An 8,143-nucleotide genomic window follows, 5' to 3' on the forward strand; every position below is an offset into this window, starting at 1 on the left:
AGTTGAGGAAATGTGTACAAGCAGAAAGGGAACAGAATGTTCGCTTTTAGCAGATACAATGATTTCTGCTTAGAGAATCTTATAGAGTCAATTAAAATTAATCAAAATCATTAAAGAATTTCAGTGAAGTTTTAGGATGTAAAATAAATCCACAAAAATCATCAGCTTTTCTGTACAATGCCAACAAAATCCAGCAGAAAGATATATAGAAATTCCATTCAAAATGACTACAGAATGTATAAGATATAAAATATTAATAATATAACATGAAAATAATAATGTAAGTAAAACACAAAGAATAAAAAAGTATAAAAGAAGCACATACAGGAACTTATAAATGCACTCTTTCTGGGAATATAGATCTGCATAATTGGAGACACTAATTGATCATGGAAGGACTAGACCCATATAGGAAAAATGATGACACTGTTTAAGTTCATTTATTTATCCAGTGCCATGACAGTCAAACTATCAAATGATTGCATCATATAGCTAGAAAAAAATAACAAATTCATCTGGAGATAATAAAGGCCAAGAATCTCAAGGAAATACTGGGGAAAATGGGAAAGAAAGGGGGCTAGCGGTATCAGAGTTCAAACTATACTACAAAGCAATAATCATAAAGATTATTTGGTACTGTGTGCTTTTTAAAGTTGAGTAGTATGTCAGATTAGATAGTAAGACCCAGATGAAATGTAATGCAGCAGTTTGCTGCGAGTACCATTTTGTAAACCCAACTACTCCACTATTAGGATAAGAATTCATTATTTGACAAAAACTGCTATCACGTGATCTGATAGAAACTGGCTATAGGCCAACTCCTTACACCATGTGCTACAACAATCTCCAAATGGACACATGACCTAGATCTCATAAACATGATCACAAACAAGTCTGTAAAGCAAGGAAGGAAATCCCTTCGCAAGTAAGAATAGGGGAAGTATATCTGTACTAAACAGGAGACAGGCTCACAGAAGATAGAGTGAAAATTTTTGATAATACACATTATTTATTTATATAAATTTATATTATTACAACATATTAATGTTATATTAATAAATATAGTAACATATATTAATATAAATTTTATATTGACATAGTTAAATATATTGATATAAATTAAATAACATAAATTGACAAGTTTTTGCACAAGCAAAATCAATGTAGTTAAAATCAGAAAGGAAACAGTAAACTGGGGAAATTTTTTGCAGCAAGCTTCTATGATAAAGATCTAATACCATATATATGTATATATGGAATTGATTAAAATATAGGAAAACAGAGGCATTCCCACCAAAAAAAAATGGTCAAAACATATGAACAGGCAGTTCTCAAAAAAGAAGTCCAAACTCTCAGCAGCCACGTTTTAAAGATCTACAGTACTAATAATTAGATAAATGCAAATTAAAATAAGCCTGAGGTTCTACTTCATGCCCTTCTGATTGGCAAAGATGGCCAAAAGGGAAAATCACAAGCTTTGGAGGAGCACTGTTGTTTGAGCTCTAAATTGGTTCAACCATTCTAGAAAACCATTTGGAATTACACTCTAAATGTCATGAAACTATACAAGTCCTTTGACTCAGTTATTTTACAGTCTCTATGCTTATACCCCAATGAGATGAACCAAAGAAATAAAGGAGCCATATGAATTATTTGCTGTAGCATGTAGCAAAGAACTGGAAACAAAGGGGGTAACCACCAGTTAGGGAATGGCTGAGCAAAGTATAGCATATGAATGTAAGAAAAAAACTATTATACCTTAAGAAATGGTGAATGGGATGGAGTCAGAGAAAAGTAAGAGAATTGCTGGTATGAACTGATGCAAAAACAAGTTAGTGGAAGCAGGACAATTTATGCCATGACTACAATATTGTCTACGTAGAACAACCGGGAAAGATCAAAGAAGCAGGATCGATGCAACAGTTTGATGATGACTCCACCAGATAATGAAGCATGCTGCTCACCTTTTGGAAGAGTCGATGGTGCAGAATGAAATGGGCATTTTCAGATACAGTCAATGTGGCTATTTGGTTTGTTTAATTATACTTATGTTACAAGGGGTGGCACTTATTTAAAAGGAAGGAAAAAAAGGAGTATCCAATGTTTTGAAATACAAAGAAGAGAAGAGAAGTCATAAGGGAGTACAAATGAGCAGAGCCATGCTAGAACTACCATGTTAAATATGAAAAATATCCCCCAAAGCCAATGGCTATGTAGGGAAGATTCACAGTTTTGTAAGCAATCCTATTTTGGGGCAAATGTTTTGTGGATAGTCATCAAGCTAATGACAATAAAAATGAAGACTTCTTTCTAAAGAGCTGACAACCAGCATGGTTTGTCAAGTCCCCCAACCCTGACACAAACTTGAGAATGGTCCTATCTTCCAATTAGGACTAAGCCAGAAGCCAGAAGGAAAGGGATTGACTGTGCTACAGCTGCCAAGAAAGCCAATGCCATCTTGGGCTACATTAAGAAGGCAATGTCCAAGAATAGAGATGTGACATGGTCCTCTTTTGTGACCTTGAGCCAGTCATTATCCCCGAAGGACTCAGTTTCCTCATGAATAAAATGAGAAGTCTGGTCTACACAGCCTTGGAAGTTCTTTTCAGCTCTGAGATTCTGTGATTCCATGACTATGAGACATACTTCTCTGTTCTACTGCCCCCAGGTTCCTGCTGCATCATTATTGTGACTTAGCTGCAGGAACATGGCTAGGACTGGTTTTGTAAGCTTATAGAAAAAATAACAGCCAGACTTATTTAGGAAAGGGGGCATCTCTCTGCTCTTCTGGCCCAGGAGATGGAGAACATTACCAATGATATGCACTCCGAGAAGTGGAATTGAAATGGGAGTAAGGGGTTGGAACGTCAGCTATCAGCAAACACCTGCCAGGAATGTATCCAGGCCACTCAGGGTCTGGCACCTCCCAGACAAATGAAGGATGGTAGTCAGTGCTGTTTGGCATGCAGAGGGCATGCTATTGTCTCCTTAGGAAATTTCTTGGAGTCAGACCAATTGACCAAATGGTCCGTTGACAAGCATTTATTAAGCACCTATTGTGTGCTTAATAAATTTCAGGTGCTGAAGATACAAAGAATTAATCAGCCCCAACCCTCAAGACTTCCATCAGAACATTATTCTCATACTGTGAGTCAGTGTGGCAAATTGCCAGGACAGAGAGAATGAGCTGAGCTCAAGCCCTGCTCCTGAGACTCTGGGCAAGTCACTTTAACCTCTCACTGCCCTAGCCTCTCAGTTTCTAGAATAAGTGCTGATGTGCTCTGGCAGAGGGAGTTTCCTCCTCTGAGAATTCTCTATATCAATGAAATCACAGATTTGATCACATATTTCTATGCTATGTATCAGGGCAGTGTGCTAGCTGTAAAGGGACATCAAAATACCCTCAGTTAGGTCTATGATCTCAACCATGTAGACGTTCCCTCTAAGATGCTGCAGTGTGCCTGCCCGTGCTGTGTATGGACTCTGGTCCTTGTCCTCTCAGATGCCTGCCAACCCCTTCAATCCCTAATGATACTGATAGCAACCCATCCCTGTGCCTGCTCATCCTGTATATGGACTCTGGTCCTTGTCATTCCAGAAGTCTGCCAACCCCCTCACTCCCTAATGATGCTGATAGCAACCCATCCCTGTGCCTGCCCATCCTGTGTATGGACTCTGGTCCTTGTCATTCCAGAAATCTGCCAACCCCCTCACCCCCAATCAAATGTGCTTGGGGCCTTCTCAATTCTTCCTAAAACTCAGTTCCTGTCCTCAAGGAGGTTACATTCTGTTGGAGATGAGGGATGATAAGATTTTAAAAAATACATGAGGCAGTGAATATTTACATGAGGCACTGGCCCTGGAGTCAGGAGAATCTGAGTTCAAATCTGGCCTCAGGTAGCTGTATGACCTGGGGCTAGTCACTTAACCCCAACTGCCTTGCCTTCCCCTCTCCAAAACAAAATAAATAATTTGCAAAGAAAAGGTGCACCATCAACCAGGCTTGAGCCACAGGAGGAAGGAGGCAGCCTGAGCAGCTGTCGCTAAAGAAAAGCCTTGTCGGGCACAACTTCAGCTCACTGACAGTGGCTGGAAGCCATAAACACTCCTCCAACTGCTGTTACCAAGACAACCTGGGCAGGCCTGGAGCTGGCTGCCTGGCAGCGTCACTTCTCCTTCCTCCCCTCTGCCTCCCCAGAAGCCATCATCTGCTGCCCACTGCCCTCTGCCCTCGCCTGCAGCTGCCTGGGTCTGGAGAGTGCACACTGCCTCTCCTGGACTCCAAGATTCCTTACACTTCTTGGGACAGGTCCTTAATACCTAGCCTCTCCTGGCGGTTTCTGCCTTGTCCCCACCTCCTAACCACTCCACCTCCTAATATCCCTAAATCACCTTCTCCAAGGCTCACCCATCGCTCCTGACACAATTCCATCTCACTTCTGCATATGTCCTTGCTTCATTATCAAATTATAGCGTGTCATCACAGCGGGGGGCATGGGAGCTGAGAGGGGCTTTATTATAGGGAATGGGGAGGGAGAGCAGAAGGCAGAGGCTGCAAGGAGCTTAATGATGATTTCATCTGGGGATTCTCGACGTGTTTTGTTTCCTGGACCCCCTTCCCAAAGCATTTTACAATATTTAAAATTCAATGCATATGAACACAGAGGAAACCTATCATATTTGTACTGTGGATTTGACTCTGAGCTGTCTGAGGGGGCGATCCATTGCATTTTCAGCCCCCACAGAGGTCCTGGGGACCCTGGGGACCTTAGGGAGTTTCTCTTCTCTGCTACAGCTCAAGCCCCCACAGGTCATGTTTGCCCATCTTAAAGACCTAATGACTAGCAACCTGGTTCCATATAACCACTTAATGTCAGATTAGCTTTTACAAAGTGCTGTTTACTTCAGAGATACAGCAAGAAAACAACAAGAAATACAAACATTTTACTCAGTACCTGGGGGAACATAATTCCCACACACATACACACCCCACCTCAGGCTCTGGAGAGAGGGGGATTAAGCTCACAGCTTAACTCAGTTCCTATAAAACATTAGCTTTTCAAGTTCAAGTCCAAAGCCCCCCTTGCACTTGTCTCCAGCCCCTTACTCCCCATGGCTTTACTGATACAACATCTGGATTCCTGGACTTTTGTATCTCCTGCGTGCCTGGGCTTGCCACTCCACTTCCCTGTACCTAGGAAAGAAAATGGTGAAAGAAAAGGCCCATCCCTCAGGCCCACTTCTCAGGGCCATGTGGCCTAAAGAGGGGCCAGGCCCTCTTCTTTTCCACATAGCACCACTGATTATGAGTGAAGGTATCCATCATTCTCAGACTCAGGAAAATACAGGAAAAGTCCCAACTGTGCTCAGTCAGCTCATTTTAAAGAAAGAGAACTCTGGCAAATAGCCAACAGACAAGTCTTCCCAATGATATATGCTCCAGTCTTCCAGCCTCTTCCCCAGGGGTGACTCCATTTAAAGTGGTCTAGGCAGGTCTCCTCCCCCTGCCCATTGTGTATATTGAAATACAGTTATCAAGCTGTCGTTGAAAAGCCAGCAGGTAAGGACGCCCTGGTCTAATCCAATCACATCATTTGAGACTTGATGGCATTAAAGACGCCATCTGCCATATCTCTACTAAAGCTATTAGAAACAATACTCCCAGGATAATTTCAGAAAAACTGGAAAGACCTACATGAACTGCTGCAAAGTAAAGTTAGCAGAACCACGAGAATGTCGTACGCAGAAACAGCGAGCTTGTACGATGGAGAACTGTGAATGATTTAGATCTTCTCAGCAATGCAGAGATCCAAGACAACCCCAAAGGACTCACAATGAAAAACGCTCTCCACCCCCAGAGAAAGAACTGACGGAGTCTGAATGCAGACCAAAACATACTATTTTTCACTTTCTTTTCTTGCACAAAATGACTAATAATGGCAATGTTTCATATGATTGCACATGTATAACCTAGATCAGGTTGCTGACTGTCTCAGGGAAGGGGGAGGGAAAGGAGGGGAAGATAGAACTTGGAACACAAGACTTAAAAATATATTGAAAATTGCTTTCACATGTAATTGTGGGCAAAATAAAATTTTTTTTAAAAGAAGCAGTGCTCCCTGGGATATTTTGGACAATGGGCAATAGGACAAATTGTGTGCTGAACCTCGGTGAATACAACATTGGTTCTGCTCAGGACAAGCGGAGAGAGAGATGTCATGAGGACTGGCACATCCATGGATTTTGGGGAAATACCTAGTCCAGGAACAGAAGTACAAATCCACATGTGAGGTGAAAATAGAAAACTTAACATCAATTTTAAAGTGCAAGACACAGAAGCATTCATGTAAATTAGAAATTATTTTTTTGGGTTTTTCTTTCTGGGTTTTCTCTCTTGAGCCCAAGGAGTCATTTGTCTACACAGCAGGTCATATGACCAGCTCCAAGAGATGGATGGAAAGGAAGAAGAGGGACTAGGCTCCTCTCATCTGCTCATTTGGGGCTTCTCACTATTACCTAATGAAAAATGTATGTGTGTATGTGTTTATGTGTGTGCACATGTGTGTGGGTGTGGTATTTGGTGTGTGTGTATGTGTGTGGTATAAGGTATGTGTGTGTATGTGTGTGTGAGTGTGTGGTGTGTGGTGTGTGGTATATGGTGTGGGGGGGTATTGGAGGGAGGTGTTATCTGTGTGTGTGTGTGTGTGTGTGTGTGTGATTTATTCACTGGCCATGGTGCCAGAATGAGGGGCCCAAGGCTGGGGGTTGTTTGCTTCAGCCAAGAGGTGACTGGGGAGGGGAAGGCAGGCAGCAGTGTGTGAGGATGCTGGGAATTTGGGGGGGCCTAGGGAATTTTTTATGTCTCAGCTGTTGTGAAGGACCTCAGGCAGATGGGTGCAGCTGCAGTGAGCGTCCAACACACCTGACAAATCCCTTGTCTTTGTTACCCCTATGGTCAAAGAGAGCACCTACGTGAGAAGGGAAGGCATGGGGGATGGAAGCCAGAATGCTGGAGGCCTGGTATGGGGCCAGAGGAGCTGGGGGGCCAGGACAGAAAAGAGGAAAGCAAGAGGAAGATGAGGCTTCAGAGCAGTCCGAGGAAAGTTTGCTGCAATTGGCCCGTGTTTGGAATCAGAGCCCTAGGATTCCAAGGCTGGAAGGGCCCTCAGAGACTTAGTCTAGACGGTTCTGGACAGACTTCCCCCTCCAACATCCCCGGGTGGTCATCTCACCTCAGTCTGAAGGCCTCGGGTGACAGGAAACTCAACAGCTCCCAGGGTAGCCCGTCCCGCTCACAGCAATCTCTAACTCTCCCAGCCTTTTCCTGATTTCAAGCCTAAATTTGCTTCTTGACAAACTTCACCAGTTGCTTCTTGTTCTTCCCTTTAGGGCAAAGCATAAAAAGTCTAATATCCCTCTTCCTGTCTCAGCCCTCCAACACTTGGAAGCAGATATTGGGTCCCCTGAGTCTCCTCGCCAGGAGAAATAATATCTCCAGTTCCCCCACTCAAAGGACTCCTGACTGCAGTCTGTTATAAACAGGGGTCTGTGCTGTCCAAGCAGGGCTCTGCCCCTCTTATCTCCTAAAAGGGCAGCTCTGCAAAAAGTCCAGACCCACTCGGTCTAAAGCGTCAACTTCCCACCCCCACCTTGGGGGCCGTGGCATCTGGATGACTCAGGCTGATGAAGGTCACTGTTTTCACCCGGCTTCCTCTCACAGGGCAGTTCCTGAATTCTGTGTTCATCTATGGAATGACCCTTCTGGTTTCATGGGGTGGTTGTCCCACCATGAGGCTATTTACTGTGTGTTAGCCAGGTGGTTCCCAAGCAGGCTGTCATCAGCTCCACCTCCCAACCTCAGTCTACCATGTTGTCTGCTGCCTCTGGCTGTTCCTTCTCTCTTTTCCTGCCTTTCCAAATTTTCTAAGAGATTCATGAAGCAGGAAGCTGTGGTCCAGAGTTGCCTGGGGAGGTCCCCTGGGCTTGGAGCTGTCTCACTTGTTCTTCAGGAAGGAGGGTCACTGATGCCCTTTTGTGTACAAAAGAGGGGAGAGAAAGGGAGTTCCCTCCCTTCCCCTGCCTCAGCTTTTTCTTTCTGTACTTTTCTTTCCTATGGTCCTTTAAAATAAGTGCTCTTGGCAAT

General features: G+C 43.6%; 1 long non-coding RNA gene across 3 annotated transcripts in view; it reads right to left on the reverse strand.

Annotated features, from left to right (window-relative positions):
• LOC138171362 (uncharacterized) overlaps window positions 1–7,365 on the reverse strand; it is a 73,501-nt gene extending 66,136 nt beyond the window's left edge. For all 3 annotated transcript variants that reach the window (XR_011170868.1, XR_011170867.1, XR_011170866.1), the window contains exon 1: window positions 7,233–7,365. This is a non-coding gene — a long non-coding RNA (uncharacterized lncRNA). The remainder of the gene's footprint in view (window positions 1–7,232) is intronic.
• Window positions 7,366–8,143: the final 778 nt, after the last annotated feature.

This window comes from Petaurus breviceps, unplaced genomic scaffold, assembly GCF_028583685.1.
Source record: "Petaurus breviceps papuanus isolate PSGF00001 unplaced genomic scaffold, PetGlider_PUasm1.0 428, whole genome shotgun sequence".
Lineage (NCBI taxonomy): Eukaryota > Metazoa > Chordata > Mammalia > Diprotodontia > Petauridae > Petaurus > Petaurus breviceps.